The following is a 17775-nucleotide window of genomic DNA, read 5'->3' on the forward strand; positions in this document are numbered from 1 at the left end:
CATTTCTCACATATATTATTTAGGACGAAATCCTATTCAGTGATTTACCATGTTGTGGAGTAAACCTTGGATTTATTTAAAGACTATTCATGCCAGGAAAGTCCAAACTCTGCTGGGTTCTACCATGAAGAAAAGTCTTTAATATTTTGCCAATAGAATGAGCCTGCTTTCCAAGGAATCGATTAATTAAGCAGAAGCTTATCAACAATAAATTGACTAGTCAATAAGTAATTCTTTAGTCATAGCAGCACATAAAAAGACAAAAAAGCAGAGATCTTTATTACTACATAGCCCATGTGAACTGCTACAATGAAGGTAGCAGAATAGGTGGGAAGGAGTATATATTGTTAAAAATCAACTACTGTTACTCTAAATAAGTCTTTTTCTAGAGTTCAGATTGTAGAAAGTGACTAATAATGATCCTGACATGCTTATTGCAAATAAAACCAAAATTCAGAAAACAGTTGGAGTTAAGTCAAATGAAATATCAGATTCTCTCTAAAAAGATAAGTAAAGGACAAGGTTAAGTTGGTTCTATTATTAATGTAAAACCAAAGTGAAATTGGATTTCATAGAATGTCTCACCAGTTCTTGTTCATGATAAGAACTTAGCAAAATAACCTCATAAAAATAATTTCAGCTTTATCTATCTGATATAGAAAGTAAAAAGAGAAATTCAAGGAAGAATTTTATAAGACTATCAAAATTAAATCAGCATATATCATGACTTCAGTATAAAAGTGTGAGTAGGTAATAGTAAATATAAAATATAAACGCAAAAGTATGAAAGAAATTAAGTCATTTTAAATGGTACGGAAACCTAGTGCCTATGTATTGTAAACAATTTGTCTTAATCTTTTTAATTTTTTTTGTTTACCACTTATATGTAATAACAATTTTCAACAAGTTTTCCAAAGTTATATGATCCAAATTTTCTCCTTCCATTCTCCTCTGTCCTTTCTTGGAGCTGACAAGCAATTCAATCTGAGTTAAACATGTATTATCACCCAAAACATATTTCCATATTGTTTATTTTTGTAAGTAAACCCAAACCCCAAAACATATAGCCAAATAAACAAGTTAAAATAGTACATTTTCATCTGCATTCCTATTCCAGCAATTCTTTATATGGAGTTGGATAGCATTCTTTTTTAGAGGTCCCTCAAGATTGGCCTGGATCGTTTTATTGCTGATAGTAGCTAAGTGTATCTTTGGTCTTTCTACATATTGCTGTTAACTGTGTATAATGTTTTCCTGGTTCTACTTATTTAGCTCTGCATCAGTTCCTGTAGATCTTTCCAGCTCTTCCTGAAAGAATTAACTATTGTTACTTTAAATAACTCTTCTTCTAGAGTCCAAGTTGGAGAAAATGACTAATAATCATCTTGACAAGCTTATTGCAAATGAAACCAAAATTCAAAAAACAGAGTTAAGTCTAATGAAATATCAGATTCCCTCTAAAAATCCTTCTTATCCTTCTCATCATTTCATACAACACCATAATATTGCATTCCATCATAGACCACAGTGTGTTTAGCCATTCTCCTATTGATGGCTGGCTATCCCTTTAGTTTCCAATTCTTTGCCAACACAAAAAAGAAGTTATAAATATTTTTGTACAAGCAGCTCCTTTCTTTTAAACCTTTTTGAGACACAGATTTAGTACAGGTATTACTGGATTAAAGAGTATACATTGTTTTATAACCCCTTGGGCATAATTCTAAATTGCTCTCCAGAATAGTTGGATCAGTTCACAACTCCACCAGCAATGCATTAGTGTCCCAATTTTGCCAATTATGCTGATAGTTTTCCTAGTATTAAACCAGTCTTGCATTCCTGGTATAAATTCCACTTGTTCATATTGAATAATCCTTGTCACATATTGCTACAGTTTCTTAGCTAGCATTGAATTTAAGATTTTTGCATCACTATTCATTAAGGAAATAGGTCTGTAATTTTTTTCTCTGTTTTTGGTCCTCCTGGCTTAGGTATCAACACTATATTTGGGTTATAAAAAAAGAATTTGGTAGGACTCCTTTGCTTATTTTGTCAAATTCTGAGAGTACTGGTTCAAGAAAGATATATAAAAATCTGAAATTTATGACAATTTAATGGATAGAAAATAGCATTATTAATTTCATAATATCTACTTAAAAGCCACTTCTTTACAGTTTAAACATTCACATCTGTGAGGAAATATTAAAATTAGCTGAATTCAAAAAGAAAGAATAAAAATCTTGACAATATGACATAAAAGTGAAGTAAAGGAATTTCACTTAAGCTAGTTATTGATGCCCCTAATGGGATATGGAAGGAAAAAGGACAGAAACTTTGACTAAAATTATTTAATACAAATATTCAGTGAAAGTGAAATAATTGAAATAATGAAGAAACCAAAAATTTCTTTAAAAATGGATTAGTTTGCAACCACTTTAATATGTTCAGTAAGCTGAGACATATGGTCTTCAATGTCAATGTGGGCTTAATATATAAACTCTTTTATAAAATTAAATGTAGAAGGGGTCACATAGGTCAGTCAGTGGATAGTGAGCCAGGCCTGAAGATGAGAGGTCTTGCTTCAAATCTGGCCTCAGACACTTCCTAGTTCTATTACCCTGGGCTAATCACTTTAACTCCATTCCCTAGCCCTTACTGCTCGTCTGCCTTGGAACCAATACACAAGACTAAATCTAAGACAGATGATAAGGATTTTTAAAATTACACATGGAAGAAGCCAAGAAATGAATCAATAGTAAAATTAATATTATGAAATGTTTATAAAGCAATATTAAGATTTTAGGTCTCTAAAGGTCTTACTATATCAAAATTAATTCATCAGTATTTGAATGAATATATAGTTGGATTTGATCCAGGAAGTCCAGGTTTGAAATCTCACCTGATACATTTTTTTTGCCATTTGACTCTGGGTCATATATTTCCATTGCATCTCAGTTTCCTCAATTGAAAGATGAGTGGTTAGACTCAATGGCTTTTAAGGTCCCTTTCTAGCTTGAAATATTTGATCTTTGATGACCCAAAACTTCTCACTGAGCCTTAATTGAATAAAACTCAAAATGATAACATGGTTCTGGATGGTCATAAACATATAAAAAATTGGTAAAAGTCAAGGGGTATTTACATAACACGAATATACTCATGTGAAGAAAACAGTGAAAAACATTTGGGTGATAATCACTGAGGAATAGAAAGGATGTTATTTTGTCATCAGAATACACTACAGAAACACTGAGAGGAAATATTTAAGATTTGTGGAAATTGTATCATAAAACTGGCACAAAGTGATGATATAATTACAGTCATTTTCATGATCCCATTTGTAGATTTCTTGGTAAAGATTCTGTATTGCTCTGCCATTTCCTTCTCTAGCTCATTTTTCAGATGAGAAAACTGAAGTAAAAATGGTTAAGCAACTTGGCAAGGTCATACAACTAGTAGAGATATGAATTTGGGAAGAAAATCTTCCTGATTCCAAGCCCAGCAAACTATCTATTGTGGCAACCAGCTGTCCCAAAAGCAGAATGTTTGACTTAGACCCATATGCACTCCAGACTTAGAGAGCTAAGAATTCAAAGCATTTACTGTCCTTCTCTGAATATAGTCTTATGATAGATGGCCTAACATAGAAAAAGTTAGCCAAAAAAAGTATAGGAGTTTCTCAAGAATGAATTTATGCATGCTAATAGGCAAATGTTTCTACTGAGCTAGGATATAACTAGGCAAGCTAAGCATTTATTGTTTATTGAAAAATACTTCTCAAGACAGAATCCATCTGTAACATGTTATTCTGTTTCTAGCACCCTTCTTCCTGTGATACTTAGCTTCACAATAACATGGCTGAGAGTTCCAGGTAAAATCTACTTCCAATTTCCCATTTTGAGTCTGATCAATGATGAATTAATTTTCCCTACCACCCTCACCCTTTTAAGTTCACTAAACATTGCTGTCTGTGTTGCTTTAGGGCACACAGTCTTTCTAAAGTCAGCTCACAAGACAGTAACTCCAGATTTTGCAAACTCATAATGTCTTTCTCTTTGTTCTCCTCAAGCTTCTGACATTTAACATTCAGAGTATTTTCCAAATTCAGATGACACGGGACAAGTAAGGTCATGGTTTCAAGCATTTTCTTTCTCCTTCAGCAATTTTGATGAGGAAAAAACCCTTTCACAGAGCAAAAGTAGCTGCTTGCATCACATTTGTACAGTATTCAAAGGTCTTCTGCATAGGACATATCCTCTAGGTCAAATCACATGAAGATTTTGACAATACTTTAAACAAAATTTCATTGTAAGCCCCATAAATTTACTAAGTTCAAGGTTGACATTAGTATTACATCTGTTTTTTTTAAACATATACAGGCACCTTGCTTTATTCTAATATGTACTAAGAACTTTAGGCAAATTATAATTTTAAAAAATGAATATAAAATTGAAGTTAAATTTATAGCTATGTTTTTATTTTTTGACATGATTATATCTAGCATATACATTTTCTCTTATTCCAATCCCTAATTTTTTTTTTCATATTGTTGCTATCAAAACATTTCTTAAAAGTCAACAGAACTGCATAGAAATTCAGGAATAGTTGAAATCAAATCATAGACATGGTTCTGTTATTTAAGAATATATTTTCACCTTTCATGGAGTCATCTTCCCTTTGCTCTAGAGCTATTCTCAACAGTGAACACATTCACATTGCCAAAATTTGTTACGCTGTTCAAACACAGTCCAAGAAAAGAAGAGATGGTAGAAGCAGGGTTATTTGCAGTGTTCAGCTCTAGCATTTCTGTGTGTGCCTCTGAGTGATGTGTTGCTAATTAGAGCCTGTTTTTACATTCTTGAGAGAATTCCCAGGACATCTCACAAGCTCTAATGCTCCCAGTTTAATGGAGCTATGGAGATGGTAGATGCAACTCTCACCTGTGGCCATAGGAAGCTGTAGCATGTAAAATAGCCATTTTACAGTAAACCATTTCAGCAGATGAGCTAAACCAGTTTGGGAATAACCAATGATCCACAAACCCGTTAGTGAATTAGGAGGATGTCTACCCAAGGATGTGAATACTTCCTCAAAGAGAATGGGCAGATGAGAATAAATTGTTCCAACAGCCATGAAGGTAGCTTAAAAAGGTGCTTTGGAACACTAAGAACTTGGTAAGATATCAAAAAATGAACAAAAATGTTCAGGTCATACATTGCATTGCTAGTTGTACTAACTTTTGTCTTGACACTGGACTTTGATGACTAAACGAGAGAGTGAAGTTAATGACTGTGCAACTGTCTCACTTAAATCTAATTCCATGCACAAGTCAAGACATCACTTCTTTAAAAACAAAGAACAAAAGACTAATTATGTTCTTAGAACTGTTAAATTCTAAGGATAAGAGGAAAGGTAAAGTGAGCTGCTCCTTTCATGTGGCTCACTATCTAACAGAGGTAGAGAATATGCAAATGCCTATTTACAAACAAACTATGCATATCCATTAAGAATATGATAGATAGGATTCTGTACTATTTTGGTTTAGTCTCTGAGATCACTCAAAAGTTTGATGATTCTGTGATTTGGTGATTACTTGCATCTGTTCCCCTCTCTCCACTCACATAGAAATTACATAGTTTAAACTCATATGCAATATTCTCTGTAATATTCTCTCATCTTGTACCCTACTACAATGACTATTCTCTTCAAATCTATTCTCCATATATTTGCAAATATATATATATGTATATGTATACATATATATATATACTTACATGTATTTTATGGACATTTCATAATACATATATTATGAAAACAGTCTTGCTAAGGCACAGATGTAACTGTGACACTTCTTAAACACTTCAACAACTCCTTTACTGATTGTAGTATAACATGCAAATTCTACAGGATGACATTTACCACTCAGGCTAATTCAATTTCCACCCAACTACAAGCCTTATTTTATGTGACTGTCCATGATAGCCCTTCTCTAAGCTCCATGCACTATCTCCTCTTGCTCTGGACTGTGATAATGAGATTAAACCTATCCTGACCATTCTTATATCTAATCACCAAAATTGTAAACAACTCCACTTAACTCTCAAGTGAGGAGGTCTGTGACCCACATGTGCAAGAATGGGTGACGAATCAGAATTGACTGACTGCCCCCTATGCAGTCCTAAGAAAAGTGTCTGTTGTAATTGGACATGTAAACTAAGAGGAAGGCACAGGACCTGACGAAAGAAATGGCCTGGAAAAATTGAAAGAACTTCTGGGGCTCGTTCTCTTGGCTGCTCACTTCTTCTAGTGGTGGATAACTAGTACCTGGTAGAGCTCTGACCACTGGCTGAGACCTTGGACTAAGTGAGACTGCTGTTAATCTCTCCCTTGGAATTACATGTGGTGAGTGCAAAGACTAAATCTTCCTGGACTTCTCTAAAGAAACTGCTCTTGCAAAAGAGACTGTGACTGAAGCTTCTGCTTCATTCATCTCTGGCCCTCTGGCCCGCCAACTGAGGATTAATTAGATCTGCCTGGGTTCAACAAGGAGGCTGGAGCAAATTACTTAGTGTGTTAGATTACTTATCCTATCCTATCCTCTCTCTGATTTTCTTATTTTCTCTTCCTCTTCTCATTTGTAAATAAACTTCCATAAAAGTCATTAAGTCTTTAATTGGGGCTTGACAATTATTTAATTCCTTGAAGAACAAACCTTTTAATATTTACACAACCAAAACCCCTTTTTACTCCTTATAGGATTCATATAAGGCAGGGATGATGAACCTTTCAGAAGGGCAGGTGATGTGAGAAATGTCCTCAAGTTGCCCTTGGAGAGGGGGAAGGGAGCAGTCCAGCCCCTCATCCCTCTGGCTTTCTAGTAACTAACTCTGGCAAACTGTGTTGGGGTGATGGCATGTGTGCTCACGGAAAGGTCTCTGAGTGCCCCTTCTGGCACACCAGCCATTGGTTCAGTGCCATGGGTATAAGGCATTCCAGTGTGTAGAATATACTCTCTTCATCTCTTTTTCAGAAACATTTCTCTTCCCTCAAAATTTAACTCAATTGCCATCTCTTCCATAAAGTTTTAATAATAGAAAGGACTAACATTTGAATAGCACTTAAATGTTTGGGAAATCATGTGCATGTATGTTTATATGTATGTGTATATATATATATACATATATGTGTATGTATATATATATATATATATATAATTATTTTCTCCTCCCAGCAGTGAGGATATTATTATTCCCATTTTAAAGATGAGGAAAATGAGACTGAGAAGCTAAGTGACTATCAATCACACTACCAAGTTCCTGAAACAGAATTTTTACTCTAATACACTAGACCTTTGAACTGATCCTCCTAGTGGTAGCATTCTCTCTTTCAATTGCCCTTAATCTTTCTGCCTTGCATTTGAGATTAACTTCAGATTTATCATATATATATATATATATATACACATATACATATACATATACATATAAAACTTGTATATAATTGTTGAAATGTCTCCCCATTAAACCAGAAGGAGCTCTGTCTCTCTCTCTTTTGCTTTTTTTTGACAAAAGAAGACAGCATACAACACAGGAGATCTAAATTTGCAAAGGGTCTGTATGTAAGACTGAGGTTTGCAAAGGTGCTTAAACCCATGGCCTTGTTCAGGATCATTTATGATAATTCACAGCAAAAATATATGGCAAAGGTAGAAATATACTTAAATAAAATCTGAGAAAGTGCTTTATAGACAGTTTAGCAAAACTGCTGTTTAGAGGTGGGGCATTTAAAATTTCCTAGGGAGTCTGATCCTTGAATCTAGACTTATATTCAGAGGAGAGAAATTTCTTATGAAGAATAAATTTTGATATCTACCTCCTGGTAAATCTCAAATGCAGGCTGAGTTTCATTGAATTGGACTGGTAAGAAAAGAAGACATGACTCTCAAAAACCTATGACTTACACCTTCATCCTGGCCTTTACCACAAGCTTTTTGTGGTCTCACTTTATACTCTATCTAAATTTCCACAGTCTAACATATAACTTTAACACACAATTAAAATATGGTGTGAGGAAATTCTAGGTTACAGAATACTTGTAATATGTATTATTAGACAAGTAAGTTTCATGCTATTCAGCTAGCTAAAGGAAGGTTGAAACACATTCCATCATTCTGCCTCTGATGAAGGTGATGGCTCAGGTGGAACAATAACAAACGGCCCCTTCAAAGAACTATCCATCACTCTCCCTCAATACAGCTTGCATTTTTTCCCATAAAAGGCCCCAGTGAATCTGTTTTCCCCCTAGTGAATCCTGGTGTCTTCTGTTCCCAATTAGATTTTTATCTTCATGTCTGTCACTAGCCACTCCAGTGTCCCTGAGCTTAAGCCCTAGGAAATTCTGTCCTATATTTTCTTAGAACAGCCTGGAATTTAGGTCCTTTTCCTATGTTGGATCAACCTCTGCACGATTTGGCTGCCAAACCTCTTTCCTCCATTTACCTTCCTCTTTCCATGTGGGTCCCCAATCTACTTCATTCTTTCAATTTTACCCTCCCAAATCTCCCATTACTTAGTACATTCCTGGGCCTGCCTTTAAGCATATAAATAAATTTCCTTAAAGTAGACCCCTTAGGGCTACAAAATATACATTTTCAAAGAGTATTTGTCAGTTTTTTCTTTCACTTTAAATTTATTTTTGCATCTATAATTTGAGTACATGTTGAAATTTAATACCACATGCATTGATCTTTATTCAGATACATGCAGAACATTTCATGTTGGTTTAGGTATCTGTGATTATTACCTCTTTAAGTTAGCATGAGAGGTTGATGTGAATTTTCTCATTTAACCCAAGCCTATTGTTCCTCTTAAAGTAAGTGTCTGGGGTAAGCATAAGAAGGAGTTTAAAAGCCTGTGCATCCATGTGATGTTAGCTCTATATCCTGCATAATGGTTTCAAATCATTCTCTCTGGGAAACTCCATTTTGTAGAACAAGAAGACTTTCATGCAAAACTGTGTTAAATTAACAGTTCATCATCTTATAGTACACTGTAATAGAACTCTATGCTCAATCATGTGCACTTCTGCCTGGCTCCTGAAATCTCATTACAAAGTCAGCCATAGACATATGGCTGCTTCAATAGCTACTTACTCCTTGAAAGAAAACTACAGTTACTCTCCCCTTAACCAATTTATTAAAAATTCATGCTGAAGATGGTGTTGCATGACAATTTCATTTCATCTTTTGTGATACTGAGTTCATTCCAAAGCTATTCAATTTCCTTTTAGAACATTGTTTAGAGTACCCTTAAATTAGGTCTATACATTGCCACTGTGAAAATAAAAAATTCAGCTATTCACTTCCTTGTCTTTTCTAGAGGATGCCAAATATTGAGATATTCAAAAAACAAGAACGACCTATTTAGATAGAATGTAGAACTGGGAATTGCAACATATGTTCTTTAATGTATTATGGGATGATTGTGGCAAGAATCTCAATAGAAAGTAAAGCCACTTTCATTTTCTGCCTTTCAAGAAGGGGAGGGACTATGAAAGTTTAGGAACATTTTTCAGTTTGATACACATGATTAGGAAGGAAGAATGATTAAGCACTCTCCTTCAAAGACTAAGGTGAGCTTTTGAATTAGTATAAGAGATACTATTCTTGAATTTAGGGTCAACCAAGATATTTGTGTATGGCAGACATTCCACACAAAGAATAGTGATTTTGTTGTTGGCAGTCATTGAAAACAAAGATAAGAAGAAGAAAAAAATTTCAAATACTTATTTTGTCCATGTCACCCAGTTTTATTTGCATCATAAATAGGAGCATTATGGAAACTTTTTGGAGGGCACACACTGAAAAGAAGGAATTTCAAGAGTTAATTTTATTTTCTGATCCCAATCAAAATAGTCAATTTGTACAGCAGCCTGAAAAGATTCAAAAGAACTAGATTAATCCTAACATGAAAATGTCTCCAAACTATACTTCCCATAACTACTGCAGAATGTCCTTAGACTATAAAGAATAAAGGAGTTTTATCTTTTTCTTGGAATGGCAAAACTTGTGGATTGCTATATCTCAAAAATATTCACAAAGTATCACTAAAGCACTGACTTTAACTTGAAACTTTCCTGCTGAAGAAATTTTAATGACTTCCTTTCCTGTATAAGATAAAATACATACTAATTAATCTAGTTTTTAAAGACTACTCACATACTTAATATTCTGGACTCAATTGCATACTCATTGTTCTATGATCTTCCACCTTGGTGCCTTTGCTTAGGTGTGGGATCCATATTTCTGAGAGGGGTTTAAGCTGCATCACAGAATTCCATAGTGCCCCCCAGAACTCTAAGAGAGGGCAGTTAAAGGCAGTTGGAGTCCTGATATAAAAGGCAGGTCACCCTTCTTGCTGGGGTCCTGATGCTTGGCTCTTGGCTCTGCTCTGGGCACACACACTCTCTGTGTAGCTGCTGGAGCCATTCAGTCTCTGCTTTACTTTGTTAGATCTTCAAGTAAGACTATAGTCTACCTTAGTTTAGCTGTTTAGGTATAGAAAGAAGATTATTAGGGGCTTAGATAGGAGGTCAGTCATTCAAGATACATTTCCCCCTTTGCGGGGAAGGGGCTGCTTATTTGACATAGCTGTTTTAGATATATTCCTTTACCTATCATTCCTAAACCATTTCCCCCCTTCCTATTCCCAGATATCATTAAACCCTTATTATCTAGGATCTGTGTCTGGATACAGATAATTTGGGGAAATACTCACATCCTCCATAAACCAAGTTCCTCTTACTAGTGGCTCTGAAGTTGATCCTAACTTCTGAGCCAGTGGGCTGCTCCTAAGACATCAAGTGTCACCTATTCTATCCTGTGGGGAAATAATACATACAGAGAAAGATTTTATCACAAGGTGTTTAATCTTTATCCACTTAACATCTTGGCCCAGAAATTACCAAACTAGATTATCCTACATAATCAGACAGTTTACTGACTTCCAACTGCTTACAGGGAGGGGGAGGAGGTGAAGGAGTACTCCATAGGTTCCTGCCCCTCCCATCCAGTCAAGTCTGCCTGCTTCTCCAAAGATCTGGGATTGGGGAGACTCCATTGCCACTGACCCATAATCTTAGTTTCCCTAATCCTACATAGGTTGTCTCTCATACCTGAAATATCTGTGTCTAACAAAATCTCTCACTTTCTTGAAGTTATAAATCGTGAGTTACTTCTCGCAATAGACCTTTTCCTGTGGCATCTCTAATATACCATCTAGTGCAGTGAGAGGCAAACTTTTTAAAGAGGGGGCCAAAGGAAAGGAAATGCTCATCTGTCAATCTCTTTCTAAGGCAACTCTTTCAAAGTTTTACTGTATTATACCCTACTCATTGTATTCGTCAGATTAGGAATAATGTTGCCTGGACAGATAGAATGTTTCAGGGGGGGTCACATCTGGCCCATGGGCCATAGTTTGCCCATCACTGGTCTAGTGGCTAGTATTCTCCACTGACCAATTTATTTTTTCTATATTCTTTCAAGATATTTTATTTTCTTAGTCATGTAAATGCTTTTCCTATGGAGCAGTATATAAACTTCTTGAGGAAAGGAATTCTTCCATTTTTGTCTAGTTTGGCGCTTTAGGAAAGAGCTAAAAGTAATGGACAGAGAGATTTAGGTTTAAGGGATCAGAAGACAGAATGGCCGCTTATCAAGAATGAGTAGAAAGAATTCTTATTAACATTGATTTGTTGATAGTAATTTGTAGCCCATTGATTCTGTCCTTTTTTTCTTTTCTCTTTTTTAAACCCTTACCTTCTGTCTCAGAATCAATAGAAGTATTGGTTCCAAGGCAGAAGAGCAATTAGAACTAGGCAATTGGAGTTAAGTAATTTGAGAAAGATCACACAGGGAGGAATGTCTGAGGTGAGATTTGAACCCAGATCCACCCAACTGCAGATCTGACATTTTATCCACTGATCCACCTAGCTGCCCCTCTCTGCTTTTTTTCTTACAAGATCAAGAAAATTTCTTAGGAAAATCATCTTATATTTATTCCCACTTGTCCATTTTTTTCTTCTCTTTATCTTATTCATATGTACTTTTCCATATTCATTCATAAATATTGATTTTGATCTCTCTTCACTTTTTAAAACTTTTTTCTTTAGATTTTTTCCTCTACCATCTTTTCATACTTTTTAAACAATGTTCAATTTCACTAATAATCCCCATAGTAGAAATACATTCATTATGCTCTTTCTCCAAATCCTTTAACAGATACACTACATTGAGTTAATAGCAGAAATAATTGGTGATTTACTCAATCTAGAAGATAAAGAATACACAAGGAATACCAATGGATATATCTATAGGCCACATATCTAATTTTTACATTTTCTGAATTTCCTATGGAAATTTTCTTTAAAATCTGCCAAAGACAATTTTCTGGCGCTCAGAATGTAGACTTGCTGCTGCATTGTAATTTGAAAACTGCCAGAAAAATAGGCTTATCTGAACTGCAATGATTTGTTGAATAATTGAATGAACAAGGGCCCCTAGGCCATGCCTTGCACTACTTGCCTCCAACTATTGTCCTACATGTAATGAATTCTTTAAATTCAGTTACTCAGTATTCATGATTGCCATATAGTCAAAAAAATGAACCAAATTTGGAATTAATCATATAGGTGTTTGAGATATGGGAAATAATTTGAATAAAAATAGATGTTGGAGAGTGTAGAATTAAATATTTTAGAAAAAATCCATTCAATGACTACTTTTGTTTTCTTTTTGTAATATATCACATTCATGTCACATAAAAATACCTAGTTTTTTATTTTTATTACATTTTTATTTAATTTTTATTAAAATCTACAATCCCAATTATGCTGACGTAAGAGCAAGAAATATGAACTTTAATAATCATGGCAAATTTGTAACTATAGATGTAATATTTAATATGAGTAAAAAAGAAAACTTTAAAATGTGAAAAACATTTATTATTTAATTAAAATTATTTAATTTTTGCATTTTAAAAGAGAGAAATAGGCAAAGTAATGAACTATGAAAAAGCAAGACACCTTTAATTATGAAATTTATTATCAAAATTGTTATTGGAACCAAGAACACTATGGTGGAAATACCCCAATAAATCAGAATGTCTGTATTTTAAACCTGCCTTTCCATTTAACATATAATATATATGCTGAATTAAATATCCTCTGCATGTTTCATTTTCACATCTATATAAAAAAGAGAAGGTAGATGTAATCTCAGATGCTCCTTCAAGCTCTTAAACCCCATAATTCCACAATGATGTTTCATATTTCAATTACATTTTAGGATTTACCCTACACAACATGTTATTTCACCATCTTGTGCAGTGGACATGATTTTGGTTCAGGGTGTGCAAGCAAAAGTTAATCAGCTCTCTGGAAAAACAAACAAACATAGGACATATTTTGATATTTAAGCTACATTGATTTATATTTTCTTCATAAATTTCTCAAATATAAACAGTAAAAAAAAACTATTAAGCAACCCTTAGTTGTAGTATTTGCTTATTTATAGTGTAAAAGTTCACACTGAAAATTTAACAATTGACTGACACTCAGATTTTCTTGATTGTCCTCCTTCTTGAGTAACTACTACTCATTCTCCTTTATTAGACAATCACATTATCCTCTGACTTACACCAAGATTCTAACCTGAATCCACTTCTCCCCTGCAGATAAGTAGAGCAATATGTAAACTACTGACTACCTTGAGTTGTTAGTGACTGTGTCAGATAGCAGAGCATAATTTTTCTCACTTTCTCTAGGATCTAAAGGCTTGGCTTATGATTTTAGCAAGAGATGAGGCTTTTAAATAAAAAAAAAAGGCTCCTTACTGCCAACCTTGAAAAATACACAACCACTAAGGTAATTAGAAAGAATACATCTTTAATTAGGACAAGGGAGACAGAGTTCTTATGGTCACCTCACAGCCACATGCACATACAACACCAATACCACGAGCTAAGCTCTGAGCCTCTGGAAACAATATCTCTGGGAAAATGCCCAGAGTGGGAATCTCCGCTATCGAAATCTCTAATGAGCTAAAGAAGATGGGGTCTTGAATACACTTAGGGAATAAAGGAAAGGAAGGACTACTGGTTGGCTTACATGAGGACAAATAAACTACTTGGGAGAAGTCTAGATATAATAGAAGAAACTTCTTAGACAAAAGGATACTTGAGATTAGATTATCTACTACTCACATCTAGGCTGAAATCCTTTGATATTTGAATGTTTATTGTTCAGTCTAGTACAAACCTATTAGTCCTATCTAGGATGATTCAGGGAGGCCTAAGGGTTTCATAAAACAAAGTTTTCTTTACCAATACACAAGCCAGGAGATACTGGAACCACAATTAACAAAGAATAGGTAAGGACAAATTATGAAAAAATACATTTTTGGAGGTAATGTACAAATCTATTATATCTCACATCTATCTAGATAAAGATAGACAAAAAGATTGATAAACAAATACATAATAGAGATAGAAGACAGTTTGATAGGTTGTGTGGAAAGCTAAATTTAATTTGTATCTCTTTTTGTTCCCAAAAACAGTCTTTTGATTTTAAAGCTCTAACAGTGTGATTTTAGGGTTGAAAGCTCTAATTTTCCCTTCAAGGGGCCATGGGTTGCATCCTCCCTTCTTTTGTCTACATTTTTTACCTAGATGTAAAAACTGACAAGGAAGAGAAAGCTCCTTGTTTTATCTGTAAACAGGGATTCTCTTAAGTAATGAATTTAGTCATGTAATATCCACATCAGAAGGGGGAGTGGGGGAGAGAATCTCTTGGTTTCTAGAAGACCCGCCTCTTATCCTGACTGAGGTTGGAACATTCCAGTCAGAGAAGTTCTGGAAAAAGCTATGACAAGGGGCATAAACAGTTGAAGGGTAGTGGAATTTGTTTCTTTTTCCTGGAACCATGAACTCAGGCAGAATATATCTCAGAAATTAAGATGTAAGGTTGTTGAGAAGAGCTTAGCTAAAATATTTCTAAACCCCAATAAAGTGACAAAATCCTAAATATTAATGGTTGGTAATTATTATGTAATAATAATTATTAATACTATTTGTTACTGTGTGAGACAGAATTGAGTGTGCTATTCTCAGAAGGAGAATTCAGCTTACAAAAGCTAGTTTGTTAGTTTTTGTTGATTGAGGACTCTGGGACAAACTTAGGAGGCAGCCTGATGAAAGAAAAAAATACTAGGAGAAAAAAGATGGAAAAAAAGGAAGGAGAAAGATTTTTTTATATTACCTTCCTTATGACTTCATTTTGCTGGCTACCCTAATGTTGGCATGAGGCCCACCCATCGTCTCTGATCAGGGAAGCAAAGAGGATAAAATCTGCTCTTGCCTCAGTTTATCAAATCTATTCTCCACTCACTAACTCTCACACTTGATGTCTCAGGAGCCAACCATGGCTTTCTATTTTGCCTGGGCCATCAGGGGTAGAGCAGGGGAGCAACCTCTTCTTCCTATCTTGTGACTCTTTGCTGCCTTTTTCTAGTGGCTGTTCTATCCTGGTAACTCAATTCACTCAGGGGTACCTGGCCTCCAGGTCAGCAGGAGATGATGTTATAAATGGGTGACACAGGAGAGAAATATTTTCTTCAGACACTAGCCTATTTTATACTTCTGGTGTTGAATAAGCAAATGTTTCTTTTTTTCTTGCCTATTTTAAACATTATGAATATTTGCAGATAGTGAAATTATTCTCTACATCTTCAGTTAATATTCAGAGTGCAAACATGCAAATAAAGCTTTAATTTGGATAGATTTTCAAAAGTAGCCTATCTTAATATTCTAGGGCAAACGTTTTAGGATGAAATATGCTACAAAAGTAAATAATGAAAAGTTATGCTAAAAAACTAAGTTTAGAAGCTCATATTAAAATATGCATTACAAATTTTTAAAAGTTTGCTTAATAACAAACAAGATAAATATATATCTCATGTCATCCTGCAATATTTACAAGTTGGTAATTAAGTTTTTCAAGAAATAGAGAAAAATTATTTATAATATGATTTAAGATTTATGAAGCTTGAATTAAAGGAAATGAACTTTTAAAGTGGTGCTCTGCTTTTGATAGCTACACATCTCACCCTCCATGCTTTACCCAGCCTAAGGAAAAAAAAAGAATACTGAATTTGGTGTCAGAAGGCATGAACTTTCCACTGAGCCACCCAGCTGCCTCCAGAAATCACTTTGCAAAAGTGATTTTCAACATGCAAATAACTATATACATACAAGATATATAAATATAAGTATACTATAAACCCAAAGAGAGGTGGTAGTAGTGGGGAGAATTGAGAAAAGGCTCCCACAAATAGTGAGAGTCCTAATGAAGTTCTTTCTAATGAAAGTTAAAAATAAAATTAGAGGTATATCTAAAGCATAGTTTAACTACTGAAATTTAATTTTTGGAATAAAATTTAGATTTGTAAATTAAAAAAAAAGATTTGGATTCTTCTCTTTAATACACCATTTCCTAGATACTTCAGGAGATTACTTAATCTTCTTTTACCTGTTTAAATTCTAAATGAGAGGCTATATTGTGCAAGGTATGAAGTGTTGACTTTAAGTCAGGAAGACATAATTTCACATCCTTCTTCAGATACTTACTAGCTACCTTTTATTTGGTAGATTCATTTAACCTATCTAGTCTGCAGTTTCCTCATCTGTAAAAGGAAGGGACTAAATCTAATGATCTCTAAAGTTTCTTATGACTCTAATTCCATTATTCTAGAATGTGATAATTATCTTGATTTTCTCATAGTGATATTGTGACAATAAAAATAATGTACAAATCTTGCATTTCTGATGATAACGTGTTATGTAAAAATGTGTTTTCTGTGAGAATTTAATAATAACCTGAACACCTATTCTTTTCCTTGGTACCCTAATATAGGTTTTGATGTTAAAAGTAGAAAGTTTCATATTGAGTTTGAAAACAACCCCTTCTCCTTTGAATTAGGTTTGAGCCCACCCTTTGCTTGAATTAAGAACAAATCATGGTGCTTATTTGTCAGCAAACTGATTAATACAGGGGAAATGAAAGCTTGAATGTCCACTCTGGGAGGATGTCAGAAGTCACCTGGAAGACACTTTCTGCTTGTCCCATGTGCCTCTTGGCATCTAGAAGACTGGCCTCTCACCTGGACTGATGTCAGGTCAGACAAATCAGAGAGACCGAGGAAAATGACATCGATGAATGTCTAAGTTCAGATCGGGAAAATAAATATGCTTTTTTTGCCCAGAATTGAGGAGAGAAAAGATAGCTTGGAGATCTTGCTGGTGCACCTTTGGTACAGCTAAGCAAATGGCTGTGGTTGGGGAGTTAAGGGAGAGGATGAAGTTACAAAGGCGAGATGCCAGAGAGTAAGCAACGGCTAGAGGATCCTGCTTGTGTACACACACCTTTGGGCTTAGGTCTTCCCAGGAGAACACTGGCTTTAAGGAGGGCCTGTCTAAGAAGCTGGTATAACCAGTGGGTGGAGGAGGCTAGCCCTATGTGACAGATGGCTTTTCTTTCTCTGAACCACTTTTTGTTATTTAATATATAATTATAAATTAAGATACAGTTTGAAGAGAATTTTAATTATAACATGTCAAAGACACTGGTTATACTGATTATTAAACAAATAGAATAGAGGCAGAAGCATTCTAGCACTATATATATATATATATATATATATATATATATATATATATATATATATAT

Source organism: Gracilinanus agilis, chromosome 4, assembly GCF_016433145.1.
Source record: "Gracilinanus agilis isolate LMUSP501 chromosome 4, AgileGrace, whole genome shotgun sequence".
Classification (NCBI taxonomy): Eukaryota; Metazoa; Chordata; class Mammalia; order Didelphimorphia; family Didelphidae; genus Gracilinanus; species Gracilinanus agilis.